Raw genomic sequence first — 14674 nt, 5'->3', positions numbered from 1 at the left:
ATTTGCGTCGGACAGGTCAGAGGGTCCGACGCAGATTGTCTTTGTGCGTCGCACCCAGCCCCTAGTGCAACGCACATTGGCCTCATTTTCTCCCTACTACGACGCAGCAATATACGTCGCACCACAGCAGCATGCGACACAAAAAGACAATATGCGTCGCACATACTAAGGGTGCGACGCATATTGCTCGTATCCTAATATGGTTGTTGTTGTTTTGCGTCGTACTCTCTTTGTCATGCGACGCAAATAGGTTTTTTCCGTCACTTCCATGTCAGTGCGACGCAAATCATCGTTTTTCTACTAGTGAAATATGCTATAAACATTATTTCGAAGTGTAGGTTGTTGGGAGCTAAACCTGTAGATTTTCCTATGAAGCAGCATCATCAGCTTGCTTTGGCTGATGGTCCTTTAATGGACAACGCAGAACAATATATACGTTTGATGGAGAGTCTGATTTATTTTGTTGTTATTCGCCCTGATTTGGCATATTCTTTTCATATCTTGTCAAAGTTTATCCAGACATCGCGTGTTGTACACTGAGAGGCCACCTTGCGAGTGGTGCGATATTTAATCAAAAAATCCAGAACATGGTAGTTTATTTCGTTCAGATAGTGATCTCTGTCTGGAAGGATGGTGCGATTCTGATTGGGCTAGTTGCCCTCGTATTAGAAGACCGTTGAGTGGATGGTTTGTTCAGTTGGGGTATTCTACTGTTTCCTGGATAACTAAGAATCAACCTATTGTGTCTCGTTCTTTTAATTTGCAGAGGCAGAATATCATTCTATGGCTACTATTATCCGTGAATTAAAGTGGTTGAAACAACTTTTGGATGATCTTGGACTTCAACATCCTGCAGGGATGAGATTATTTTCTGATAGTCAATCTACATATATTGCATATTGCCATGAATCCTATTTTTTATGAGCACACGAAACATATTGAATCTAATCATGTATATCAAGTTGACCAAACAAATGAAAAAAAAAACGGATGTGTTTTTTACCAATAACCGGAACCCTTTGTTTATATAGGGCTGCGACTTTTACCAAAAACCACATCTCTTATTAGTTAAGGAATGTTATCAATAACCGCAACCCTTCAAAATTGTTAAGGGTTGTTATGCCAAGGGCAGCGGTCGAAAAACGTAACCCCTAAGTCACTTTTGGCCGCAATTCTTGGCCCTTTTTCCTATAGTGATTTAAAAAGAGAAAGTATGGCAACTCAAATATAGTACTTTGGTACCAGCTCTATTTTTGTATCAAATTTCAGTTTGGTACCAAGGTTATATTTTGGTACCAAATAACTCAATATTGGTACGACTTTGACTTAATATTGGTACCAAATTTTTGTGAGATGTCTTTTTGACATCTCACTATAAAACGCCTATAACACTTCATTTGTAATTGCTAATATTCAAAATTACTTATGAACTATACTTTCTTATATTTATCATGTAGTTCAACTTATTAATGAATAAATTACTTGCACTTTTGTCCACAAATTACTTATGAATAAATAAACAACTAAATCACTAAAAGAACATCCAGATCAATCTACTAAGATCTAAATAGGGAACATGCTTTTTTTTTTTTGGCAACACAAAATTGTTATTGAAAACCAAAAAAAAACTTTTTTGGAAGGTTACAACCTAGTCTAGCAAACCACAGTCTACAAGGGAATGAACATCAAGCAAACAGGAAGACAACTCCCTAGGAACAGTTGCCAATGTTTAAACTCACAACTAGCTACTATCTCTTACAATCAATAGCTGTCTTTGTTTCTCATTACAATTACAAGCTGTATTAAAGACAATTTCTTTAATCAACACATGAGCAGGGGTAGATTGTTGTTCAAACAGCTTCCTATTTCTGCATTTCTAAATAGAGTAGATAGCTTTAGTAAATAGCATCACCATTACTCTATTTTCATCCTTCTTGCTTCTAGCTTTCTCCTGTATCACCCTAGTGAGCTCTGTAAATCCGTTCACTCTAGCTGTTTGCCTCATCTGATGAACCAGATGCTCCCAAATACCTGCTGAGAAGTTGCATTGGAAAAAGAGATGTTGAATAGACTCCAACTCACTGTTACATAGACAGCAGGTAACATTACAAGAAGGCAGCCACTTGCTTATTCTATCACAGGTGGCTAATCTATTCCGGAGAGCAAGCCATAAGGTAAAAATACTTCGAGGGCTAGCTTTATTATTGCATATAATTTTCCTCCATGTGACAGTCTCAAAACTCCCCCGAAGATTTTTATATGTTTTCTTAATGCTGAACTGCCCATTGTGAAGAGTTTGCTCCCATCCCCCAATATATTCTAGAGCCTCTCTTGCTTTGATGATCTTTTTTAAAATTCATGAGATGTTGTTGGTAATACAAACATGTAAAGGAGAAGACTATTTCAGATAATACACAGCTACCCATTTTACCCACAGCTTATCAGCTTTTGATTCAATTGCCCAAAGCAATTTAAGCAGAGCAGCTACATTCCAGGTTGTCATGTTAATCAAATTCCAATCACCACCAACCTTTGGAAGGAAGAAATTATGCCAAGCAACAGGAGCCTTCTTAGACTCAAGAGTTTTCCATGTCCATAAAAACCTTCTACACACCATTTCCAGTGCCTTAATGAGTTTCTTAGGGAGAGGAAAGATGTGAGCCCAATAATTCTGCATACTAGTGAGTATAGTTCTAATCAGCTGTAATCTCCAAGCATAACTCAACATGTGAGCCATCCATGTCTGAGCTCTTGCAGTGATTTTATCCACAAGGACTTTACAGTGGATGTAGTTGAGCTTCCTAGCTGCCAGGGGCACACCCAAGTATCGAAATGGTAGCTCACCAATGGAAGTGACACTGCAGCTGCTATTGCATTAGCTTCATCTCTTCTCACCCCAGCAAAGTAAATGCAGCTTTTATCCACACTTGCTTCAAGACCAGAAGCTCTAGAAAACTTCCTGAAAGCTTGCATAAATTTATCAACTGAGTTACAATCAGCCCTAGCAAATAACAGTAAGTCATCTGCAAAACATCAGGTGATTTAACTTGATTCTTTTTGCATTTTAGGATGTACTGGAATCAGGATCCTCATGCAATTCCCCCAGGCATCTACTTAAATACTCCATGCTTATGGCAAACAGGAATGGTGATAATGGATCTCCTTGCCTAAGACCTTTCTTTGCTTGAAAAGGCTTAGAAGGAGTACCATTAAGTTGTATTGAATAAGAAACACTCTTCACACAGGCCATTATCCATTGAACCCATTGCCTTGGAAATCCCAATTCAATCATCATATTTTCAAGAAAAGGCCACTCTACAGAGTCATAGGCCTTCTTGATATCCACTTTTATCACACATCTAGGGAAAATATGTGTTCTAGAGTATCCTCTGAGAAGCTCAGTTGCAAGGAGGATATTATCAGCTATATATCTTCCAGGGATAAATCCAGCTTGAGAAGGATTAACCACTTCTGAGATCACCTTGCCTAGCCTGTTAGTGAGAACTTTGGCAATGATTTTGTACAACATGGTACAACCGGCTATAAGTCTGTATTCTTTTGGGTGCATAGCTTGATTCACTTTAGGAATTAAAGTGATGAGTGTAACATTCATAGGCTTGTACAACTCAGCAGCTTGAATGAGTCTCTACTACATTCCTCAGGGAAGGATCTCTTTGCACTTGATCCAGCTTAGCTCTGAATTCAGCAACCTTGATATGAGCTTGTGAGAATTGTCTGGAATGGAGTGTCTTTATCTCTTGTTTAACCCTGGTGATGTTATTCCATATCTGCTTCAATTTACTACCCCTACCATTTTGTTGCCACACATCTTGGATGAGTGGAATAAAACCTGCTTCACTGGCCAGAAAGTTCATAAATTTGAATGGCCTTCCTTTCTTATCACCTTGTTGAGTACATCTAATCACTAATGGGGTGTGATCAGGAATACCTTCAGGTAGGTAATTAACAATAATCTCAGGGTACTCTTGTAACATTTCTTCATTCAGGAAAGCTTTGTCAATTCTACTCCATATTCTACTATTACCTTCCCCTTTGTTACTCCAAGAATAGAACAAACCAGTATTAGGAGCTTCTATCAGATTAGCATCCAGCAAAAATTGATTGAAATCAATTGTTTCAGCTTCATTTACTTCAGCACCATTGCACCTGTCATCTGCTCTTAAAATTGCATTGAAATCTCCAAAGATAATCATAGGACCATGTCTGCTATTTCTGATCTGCAATAGGTTTTCCCACAAAGCTTTCCTATCTCTAATGGTATGCAACCCATAAACAGCAACTAGATGAAAACTTTCATTTGCCATTGTGATTTGGAGGTGTATACAATATTCTATAGTGCCAATTACAGCCACATTCACCTCCCCTGGTTTCCAGCCAAACCAAATTCTCCCCCCCCTGGAGAGTAGTCAAAATTACTCACCCATTGCCAGTGAGCCCCAAACTTCTTCTGAGTGCCAATTTCTTTATGACTCTTGTCTCAAATAAAGCACAACAAATTGGATTGTGAACATGTAAGACATGCTTTATATGTTTAAAAATGACATGTTTTATTCTTTTCATTTGGAGGTAAATTTAATGGAATATAATAGGTTGTTCTTTGTTTTAATTTTAATTGCAATATTAATATATTTAATGTCAGTTTATAGTAAATATAATAGAAAAAGGATAATATTTGAAACTAATCCAACAACAATATAAATGATAACATTTGTTTTTTAGAAATTAATATTAGCAAAAAATAATAACGATGGTCAAAGTTAAATTATAATAGTATAAAATATTACAATTATAGGCCAACCTAGTTGGGCTGCTCCTTTCTAGAAGAGTTTTTGGATGTACTTGTCTATTTTAGTGGTTAATATAATTCTTACTTAGGGCATGTTCTCTTCGACATAAAACAGCTGAACTGAACTGAACTGAATAGTGATATGTGAGAGTAAAAGTATTGTCAAGAGCTGAGCTGAACTGAACTGGTCTAAACTCAACTGAACTGAATTGAACCGAACTGAATTGATCTGAACTGAAAATAAGTTGGGGAGAACACGCCTTAGTAAAATATATATATATATATATTACAATTATAAAAGAGCGGAAGAAGTATACTTTATTTTAATTTTTGTTTAGTCATTAATATATACATACTTTATTATATGTAAGGTTTCTTGCATATATATATAAAAAATTTAACAGCTAAAATGCCTTTTTACAAAAATATATAACGATCGAGGATTTTGGAGAAAGAAATAGCAAGGTTAACCGTGCATGCATGTATTAGTGTTGTATGATAAAACTCTTGTCTTGCTTATCAAGTTAAATCCAATTAGAGTGTTAATAGAAATAAAATAAAAGTAATTACATTCTGTTTGGGCTTATTTCCTGGTTTAAGCTTACCAAGGATAATCCAGCCCAATAAATGCCTTAGAGCTTCCAGTGGGCCCCACCTGTGATGGTGCATTCCAGTTGTCAATGCCCCCCAGCTGGCCTACAGTTGGGAAATCCCCAGCACTATAAATACTCAACCCCCTCATCAATGAGAAGGTATTGAATTCTTACCTAACAAACCAGAGCATCTCTCTCTAGACTTTATCTCTCTAAGCTTGATCACTGACTTGAGCGTCGGAGAGGCGATCCCGGAACAACCCCCGGGGCAGTCTAACCGTTACTTTTGCAGGATTCCGGCGTACGGACTTTGGACTCAGGACATTCGAATCTGACCCGGTACTCCCTAAGCAAAGGAATCGGAACCCTTAATTTCTAGACAGAAACAGTTTGGCGCCGTCTGTGGGGATAGTACAAAAAGTTACTTCGCCACCACTCACTCAGATTTGTTCATTCAGCTACTCAGCTCAGAACGCCAATTGACCATGGCACCAACCAAAAACATCGCGGCAAGCCAGCCTCCGAGCAGGTCTCTCGGCCAGAGAGAGGCCACTCGCCCGCACATAATCGGGATCCCCAATCCCTCGACCGGAGCGAGGCCATTCGCCTGCGCATAACCGAGAGGCCGAGCGGACTCCCTCACCGGCTCGGAGGTCACCTACCGTCCAAACTTTGGACCCTCGGTCAGTATCCCAGCATATCCAGCATGTGGAGCCTCAGCCGCTCTTCGCGTCTGACCTGGCCCTTATCACGGCTCAGCTCCAGGAGACATTCCAAAAGGGATGATGATGGACATGATGGCCATGCTTCAGCAGAGGCAGCCACAACAAGTGTCCCGCTCAATCAGCATGAGCCCAGGGAGCGCACGGTCGTCCGCTCTCAGAGGGACAACTCTCGTTCTAATCGGACCCGCAGCCTAGCCGGCCACGGTCCGATGCGAGAGACCCGCCACCGGGAAGAGAAAAGTCAGCGCGACAGGGGTCGGCCCGTCAGCATGCGAGACCCATGTATCTAAATCCCCAAGGGGGGTGCGGGTCGGAAACCCCAAGATGCCCGAGATTCCTTAACAACAAGAAGCGCCTCAGCCAAGGCTATGACGCTCGGGAGTTCCTCAGGAAGAAGCAAATGACCGAGAGGGCCAAGGGGACTCGGCTCATTCTCAGCCCCTAGCTAGCTGGAGGAGGGCTCAAGTTCCTGATCCCCTTCAGTCAGGAAATCCTAGGACCAACCTCCGGGTAAAATTAAAACCCCCCTGATCGAGCCATTTGCGGGCCTAACCGACCCAGACGATCATATGGCTAGTTAAAAGGCTCAAATGAGCGTCAGACAAGCTGCGAGGCCACTTGGTGCCGCTTCTTCCCTACCACCCTTAGAGGGTTGGCTCTGAATTGGTTCCAAGAACTGCCGGCGGGGTCATCACTGACTTCGCCATATTGGAGCACCTCTTCATCCATCAGTTCGTAGCGGGAAAGAGGCAAAGAAAAACCAGCCTTCACCTCATGGGGGTGAAGCAAGACAAGAATGAATCCTTGTCGGACTACATCAAGAGGTTCAACGAAGAGTCTCTCAAAATAACCGACCTACAGGACGCTGTAGCCTTCGCTGCCCTCATGTCCGGTCCAACCGGGTCGGCTCAGATGGTCTTAGCCGAGAATGAAGTCAAAACTTACTCGGAAGCCATGGCTCGGGCTCAAAGATTCATCCAAGCAACGGATATCTGCCGTTACTCGGACGAGGTTGGCAAGAAAAGGAAGGATGAAGGGAATCACGGGGTCAGCCTAAGCATCAAAGAACAGGGGGCCGAGGGGATCGGCTCACTGATAATGGCAACGACCCCCGATTCAATAAAAACCGGAAGGAAATCTACTTTGGCATCCGGGACAAAAATTGGCTTCCCAGGCCAACGCCCATCCGGACGTCATCGTCTCGGAGGGACAAAAGTTTGTGGTGTGACTACCACAAGGAATGTGGTCACACCACCAATGACTGTCGGGAGCTCAAGAAATCCTTGAACGGTCTGGCCGACCAGGGCAAGCTCAACCACTACCTCAAGCGTTCGAGCGAGGAAAAGGGAAAGCAAAAGGTGGGTCAGTCGAACAGTGGGGACACCGAAGGCTTCATTGGTGTCATCGCTGGAGGATTTGCGTCGGGAGGCCTAACCGGCCGAGCGCGCAAGGCTCACCTCCAGAACCTTAAACATCAGGTGTGATGTTCAGCTCCCCGAGCAGCTGCCCCGTCATGACATTTGGGGAACCTAGTCGGACGTTGCGTGTTCCGCACGACGACCCCCTTGTCATTGAGCTCAAGGTAGCGAATACAAAGGTGAAGAGGGTATTGGTGGTAGCGGCTCATCCGCTGATATAATCACCCTTGACTGCCTCAAAAAGCTGAAGTACACCGAACGGGATGTTACCCCATGGCTCAGCCGCTCATAGGCTTCGGGGGCAACTCTGTCCACCCGGTCGGATCAATAAATATACCCACTCGGATGGGTGAAAAGGGTAAGGGGAGAAGCCTACCGATCGACTTCTTGGTGGTAGACATCCCTTTGCCTTACAACATAATAATGGGGAGGCCCATGCTAAACAAGGCCAAGGCCGCCATCTCCACCTACCAGCTCCTCTTGCAGTTTGAGACTGATGACGGGAAGGTAGGAAAAATTCAAGGCGACCAACAGGCCGCAAGAGAGTGCTATGTGAATAGCCTCAAAAATACCGACGTCCAAAAGGACTCGGACAACGACGTCCAAAAGGACTCGAAAAAAAGAAAGTATGAAGGGGGTCAGCCCTCAACGAGCCTCGGGGTGTACATAACTGAAAACCCCAAGCAATATGAACGTCCTCAACCAGCCGAGAGGACGAAGAAGTCGCGATCGGCCAGGACCCCGGTCGGACTGTCAGGGTAGGCAAGGCCATGGACCGCAAACAAGGCAAGATATCATCCAAGTGCTCACGGAGTACCAAGATGTCTTTGCCTATGAGGCCACAGAAATGCCGGGGCTCGACCCGAAAATCATGTGCCATGAGCTTAACATCAAAGAGGGGTTCAGACCATCAAGCAGAAGCTCAGGCACCAAGGTCCCGAAAGAAATGCCGCGGGCAGCAGAAGTCAAGAAGCTGCTCGAGGCGGGTTTCATAGAAGAGTGTCAATACTCGGAATGGCTAGCCAATGTGGTTTGGTCAAAAAGCCGAGTGGGGCATGGCGAATGTGTGTCGACTTCACCGACTTAAACAAAGCCTGCCCAAAAGACAATCACCCTTTGCCAAAGATCGATAGGCTGGTCGATTCAACGGCAGGGCACGCCCTTCTCAGCTTCATGGATGCAAATGCCGGCTATCATCAAATTCCCATGGCCGAGAAGGATAGGGTTCATACGCGTTCATCACTCCTCAGGGTGTCTACTGCTACAAAATGATGCCATTCGGCCTCAAAAATGCCGGGGCGACATATCAGCGTACCGTAACAAAATCTTCAGCGACCAATTGGGTCGGAACATTGAGGTATACGTTGACGATATGATGTCAAAAGCAAGGCCCAGTCGGATCACCTGAAGATCTGAAAGAAACGCTGAGCACCCTAAGGAAATACCGATGATGCTCAACCCTAAAAAATGCGTCTTCGGTAAAGGGGGAAATGCCTCGGATTTCTAGTAGATGAGAGAGGTATAGAGGCCAACCCGGACAAAATCAAAGCGGTCTTAGAAATGAAATCGCCTCGGAATGTTCGGGAAGTACAGCGCCTAACCGGCTGCTTAGCGGCCTCGGTCGGTTCCTCTCCCGGTCGGCCGATAAAAGCTTGTTGTTCTTCAAGGCCCTGAAGCGAAAAGAGTTCGCATGGGAGACGAAGCCGAGCAAGCCTTCGCCGACCTCAAGAATCACTTGGCATCTTTGCCCAAATGATCTCCCCCTTGCCGGGGGAACCCCTGTTTATCTACTTGGCTGTCTCGGACTACGCGCTAAGCGCAGTCCTAGTGGCCGAAAGAGAAGGAAACAACATCCGGTGTACTTCATCAGCCACACCTATAGGGGGGCCGAGGCGAAATCAGCGATGTTGAGAAAATGGTCTTTGCCTTATGATGGCGAGCCGGAAGCTCAAGCCCTATTTTCAAGCACACCCCATCAAAGTCCTAACCGGACAACCGTTCGGAAGCTTATTGAGAATAGAAATCACTCGAGTCGGATGAGTGATTGGGCAGACCAGTTAGCAGATTTTGGGCTCGAGTTCGAGCCCCGAAGAGCCATCAAGGCCCAAGCACTCGCTGACTTCATCACTGAATGCGCAACTCGACCCCGGTCGGATCGCAAGAGGAGTGGGAATTGCTTGTTGATGGGTCATCCACAAAGAGTGGATGTGGAGCCGGATTGGTCATCAAACCTCCGGTCGGAGAAAAAATTGAGTATGCTGTTAAGTTCGAGTTTCTCGGATCTAACAATGAAGCCGAGTATGAGGCTCTCATCCTCGGAATCCGCTATGCATCCTAGCTGGGCAACCTCAATCTAGCCAAGTCCGACTCACAACTATAGTGGGTCAGATTTCGGAGACTATGAGGCCAAGAGGACAACATGAGGATGTACTTGGCCAAAGCCCGAGCTGTCATTGCGAGGTTCGATTCCGGATTACTCACATCCTCGCTCGGAAAATCAGCAGCGATGCATTGGCTCGGATGGCTAGTTCTGCTGAGGGTCGGCCCCCAGAACCATTACTTGGGAAGTGTTGAAAGAACCTAGCATAAATGCAAAAGAGCAGCTCGTACTCAATCGATCCTCAAACTGGATGGATGAAATTGTGGAGTACTTGCGAGACGGGACCTTACCCAGTGATCCTAAAGAAGCCGACCGGATTAAGCATAAGTCGGTTGGTTCCTTTGGCATGAAAGGCAGCTCTATAAAAAGTCTTTCACTCATCCCCTCCTCAAGTGTATAACTCCCGAGGAAGGAAATTAGTCCTCCGGGAAATACACCAAGGAGCCTGCGGAAGCCATCAAGGGGGTCGGACATAGCCGGAAAGGCGCTAAGAGCAGGGTACTATTGGCCTACCTTAAAGGCTGATGCCTCGGACTTAGTCCGACGATGTTCCTCCTGCCAGATTCACTCGGACATACCGAGGGCGCCGGCCACTCCCCTCACCACCATTCAAGCAGTCCTGCCTTTCGACAAGTGGGGATGGACTGCTCGGACCTTTCCCCCGGCTTCTGGGCAAAGGAAGTTCCTAATTGTGGCAATTGATTATTTCACCAAGTGGACCGAAGCCGAGCCACTGGCGTCAATTACTGACAAGCAGGTTCAGTTGTTCATATGGAGGAACATCATTACCCGGTTCGGAATTCCAAGAGCCTTGGTATCAGACAATGGCCGACAATTCAACAGCGGGCCGACTCGAGAGTATTGCGCCCGGTTCGGCATTCAAACAAGGTTCTCGGCAGTCTCACGCCCTCAACCAACGGGCAAGCCGAGTCGGCTAATAAAATTGTCCTGAAAGGTATCAAAAATCCCTTGATGCAGCTAAAGGGGCATGGGTAGACGACCTACCTGGAGTACTCTGGTCGGCTCGAACGACGATAAAAGAAGCCACGGGGCACTCCCCTTTCGGCTTGGTCTATGGAAGCGAGGCTGTCCTTCCGGTCGAGGTGGGAATCCCCTCCCCTCGGATGACATTCTATGAGTTCGACCAAAATGAAGAAGAAAAGCCCATCAACTTAGACCTATTGCCAGAAACCCGAGGCAATGCTTTGCTACAAGCCATCCGGTACAAGCAAAGAATCACAAGGCATTTTAACCGCCGAGTAAAACCCACAATCAGTCTAGGCGACTGGGTCGTCCGAAAGGTCGAAGCCACTGGACTTTCCCATCTCAAAGGGAAGTTGGGGGCAAATTGGGACGGCCCTTACAAGGTTACAGAAATATCAAGCCAGGGACATTCCGACTCGAATCTCCCGAAGGGGTCCCCCTGGCTCGGCCTTGGAACCTAGACAATCTCAAAAGATTCTATGTGTAACTTTTTTTTCGTTACTTGCACTAGGGGCATAATGTAAGGCCAGCAGTACTTGGTCGGGTTAGCAAACAAGTCAAATTGTAACTCGGACTTAACCAGTCCATGTATCAAGTCGGTTTTATACCCCAGAAATGAAAGAGACTTAACCAGTCTATTTTGAACAAAAAGGGCAAGCAAAACTTAACCAGTTTATTGTCTATTGAATGATGTAATATTGCAAATAACGAAAAATACGCGACAAATCACGAGTTGCAAAATAGTAGTTGTATTCCAATTGATTAAAAGTTGTAAAATACAACCAAAAGTTTACAAAAGCAGGGGTCGGAAAGCAGAAAAGCTAAAAGGGCCGACAAGGCCAAAGCTAAGAAAATAAAAATCCTAAGGAAGCTAAGCAGAAGGGCCAGTGGCAGGTTGCTCGGCCGCAGGTTGCTCTGGTGGAGCTGGCTCGGTGCTACCAGCATCTTCCTCTTCATCATCGAGTCAGAGTCGCTGTCCGAGCTCATCTCTTCAGCCATCCTGGCCTTAATCTCGCGGCGTCGGCATCGGCCAGCTCCTGGTAGCGAGACCAGACTGAATTCCAGTCGGCCCCGGGACAGGAATCAGCAAAGGCTATCTTAAGCCTAGCAAGCGCCTCGTCCTTGCCCATCTTATGGGAAGATTGGCCCACGTCGGCGCAGAAATCGGTACAGTCATCCGACTTCTGCCAAGCTTGGAACCACTCCTCCCGAGAGCGAGAAACGGCCGCTTGGGCCTCTTTCAGTTTGCCCTCGGCCGCAGAGAGTTTGAGTTTGACCTCCTCCAGCTCCTTCTCGGCATGAGCCTGCTTGGTTTCGGCCGTGACCTTAGCCGCCTCAGCATTCTCCTTAGCCAGGGAGAGATTGGCCCTCTCTTCCTTCCACCCCGGACTCCGAACAGGCTCGAAATCTGAGGGATGGACCGAGACATGGGTCTCCCCACCTCCAGAGTCGGGCCGAGGACTATTCACCTCGACAGAAGGCTCCTTTCTAGCCTTCTTTGCGGAAGCCTCCTGCTGGTCGGGTTTTCGCCAAAGCCTTTTCCGTCATTTCCACCCTCTCTTCAGTGCGCTCCTTGCGCTTCCTCGGTTTAGGGTTGGAAGGATCCTGCAAAACACATTAAAAGTTGGTGAGAAATCGACAAAGCTAAAGCTAAACCGGGTCGGAAGAAAAAGGGTTCTCACTTTTGGCTTAGAAGGCTTGTTAATCTTGTTGGCCTTCATCTCGGCCCTAATCCGAGCCGCTTTCAGTGCAGCGGAGGTCAATCGTTCGGCCATCTCTGGGTCGGTCTCTTTGAGAAAGGCTAGGGAGGCTTCTGCAAAAAGAAAAAGAGTTAGAGCAAAATATCAAAGCAAGCATAAATATAAGTCAACCGGACCCCCTTTTGCCGAATTACCCTTGGGAAAGGCCGGACTCAGGCCAAATGCGGCGAGGAAGTGCTCGTTCTTGAACATTTTGCAGCTCGGGAGCCAGTTCCCCGCTACGAACACCTCGCCACCGTCGACTATCTTAGCCTCCAGTTGAAAGTAGATGGCGGCCACAGCTTCCTCGTCGGATAGCTCTGGCACCTTGAAGTTTAAACAATGGTTTGGCTCGGATGACGGGGGCACGGTGGGGATGCCCCATTCCCCACCATAGTACACAAAGGCGAATCCTCGGCGGAACCCCTTCTGAGAGGTGGGGAGATCAAGAACTGTACGATAGCCCGCCGAGCCTGAAAACACCACCAGCCCGGACCATGATCCCCGGCTGGCATTTCGAACAATTTGTACATATGCCGCCAAAGGGTCAGGGTCGGCTTGACACCGATGATGCTACAGATCACCTGAACCGCTAAGATCCCGCCCAAGAGTTGGGGGAGAGCTGACCCAAGCACATGTTGTAGGCGTTCAGGATGTCTTTCTCGAATGGGGTCAGCGGGAATCTTAGGCCTAGTTCCATGGCCTTGTAGTAAAACGCCGTGCATCCGGGCGGCGGAGACAAGATGGTATGGCTAGCATCGGGTCGGACTAATATGTAGGGGTCCTTTATTTGGAATTTCGCTGCTTGGCCTCGGGCATCCTCCAATAAGGCCTTTATTAAAGATGGAAGTGGAAATTTTGCGCCCGGACCGCCCTTGGGGTCGATCTCTGGATACGCGAGCCGACCCGATGTAGAAGCTTCGCCTTCCTCTCCTGGCATAGCTATCCTAACTACACCATCAGACAAATATTTGTCTAAGTAACTCCTCGAAGAAGGATAGGCCAGGGACACCTCCCAGGGTAGGGGGATGGTACCTCGGCCTCCTCCTCCTCGGCTTGCGAAGGAGTACTTGGGAGGGAAAGCGCCTCAGGCAGGGCCGAGGGATCCGGGCAACTTATTAAAGTTGACACCAAAACCATTCCCATACCCCTCACTTCCTCGGCTAAATTATAAGGAGGTGAGGGAGGGGGTGTCACTGACTCGGACGAGCTCCCATTATTTATCAACAGAAGGGGGTCGGCCGATTTTATTAAAAGAAAGAGAAGAAAAACTTAGTAAAAAAGCAAAACAAAGGCGTACCTGGTCGGACGAAGAAGATGGGGCTCGGACTTAGAGAGAGAAAATGCTCTAAAGTAGAGAGAGAGAGAGCAGAAAACTCAAATTTAGAGAGAGAGAGAGAATTGTAAAAGTGACAAAAATCTCTCCCCTCTCTCCTATTATGGCAAAATCCTCGATCTCCGCTGCCACGTCACATCTTGGACCGGGCCTTGTGTCTTCAGCACCTAAATGGGCCTCCAACTGCCCAAAATGTTCAAAAGGCACAACCCTCGGAATATCAATCGTCACAAAAGTCGTGAATAACTAGAAGTTGAATCGCCACCATGTTTTCAAGCACCCCAATAATCCACCGTTGCCACGTGGCATGTGGGTTCCCAAGAAACTATTAAGTTCACCAGCTCAAATTTGCCAGTTCATCAGCTCAAGGTTATCCACTCGGTCACCTCAGCCAGTGGTCCAAAACCTTAGGCACCGGCTCGGACAAGCATGGGGCTCATTGGCCCCTCATCCGAGCCGCGTCCACCTAGCTCAGCCCTTGGAGGCACTCCTCCTTGGTTGAGTAAGTCTCCTAAGTCCCAGATTGACTTAGCGAGAGCAGGCACCGCCTCGGACAAGCATGGGGCTCATTGGCCCCTCATCCGAGCCGCGTCCACCCAGCTCAGCCCTTGGAGGCACTCCTCCTTGGTTGAGTAAGTCTCCTTAGTCCCAGATTGACTTAGCGAGAGCAGGCACCGGCTCGGACAAGCATG

General features: G+C 46.6%; 1 long non-coding RNA gene across 1 annotated transcript; it reads right to left on the bottom strand.

The window, feature by feature from the left end:
* Positions 1–11712: 11712 nt before the first annotated feature.
* LOC109133821 (uncharacterized) lies at positions 11713–14067 on the bottom strand. The gene is made up of 3 exons (XR_008967354.1): positions 13947–14067; positions 12590–12720; positions 11713–12512 (listed from the first exon to the last, which is right to left on the bottom strand). It is a non-coding gene; the product is annotated as an uncharacterized LOC109133821 (long non-coding RNA).
* Between the last annotated feature and the right edge of the window lie 607 nt (positions 14068–14674).

This window comes from Beta vulgaris, chromosome 8 (assembly GCF_026745355.1).
Source record: "Beta vulgaris subsp. vulgaris cultivar EL10 chromosome 8, EL10.2, whole genome shotgun sequence".
NCBI classification, from domain to species: Eukaryota; Viridiplantae; Streptophyta; class Magnoliopsida; order Caryophyllales; family Amaranthaceae; genus Beta; species Beta vulgaris.
Note: the sequence above shows the minus strand (reverse complement) of the source record. Positions and strands in the feature narration are given on the sequence as shown.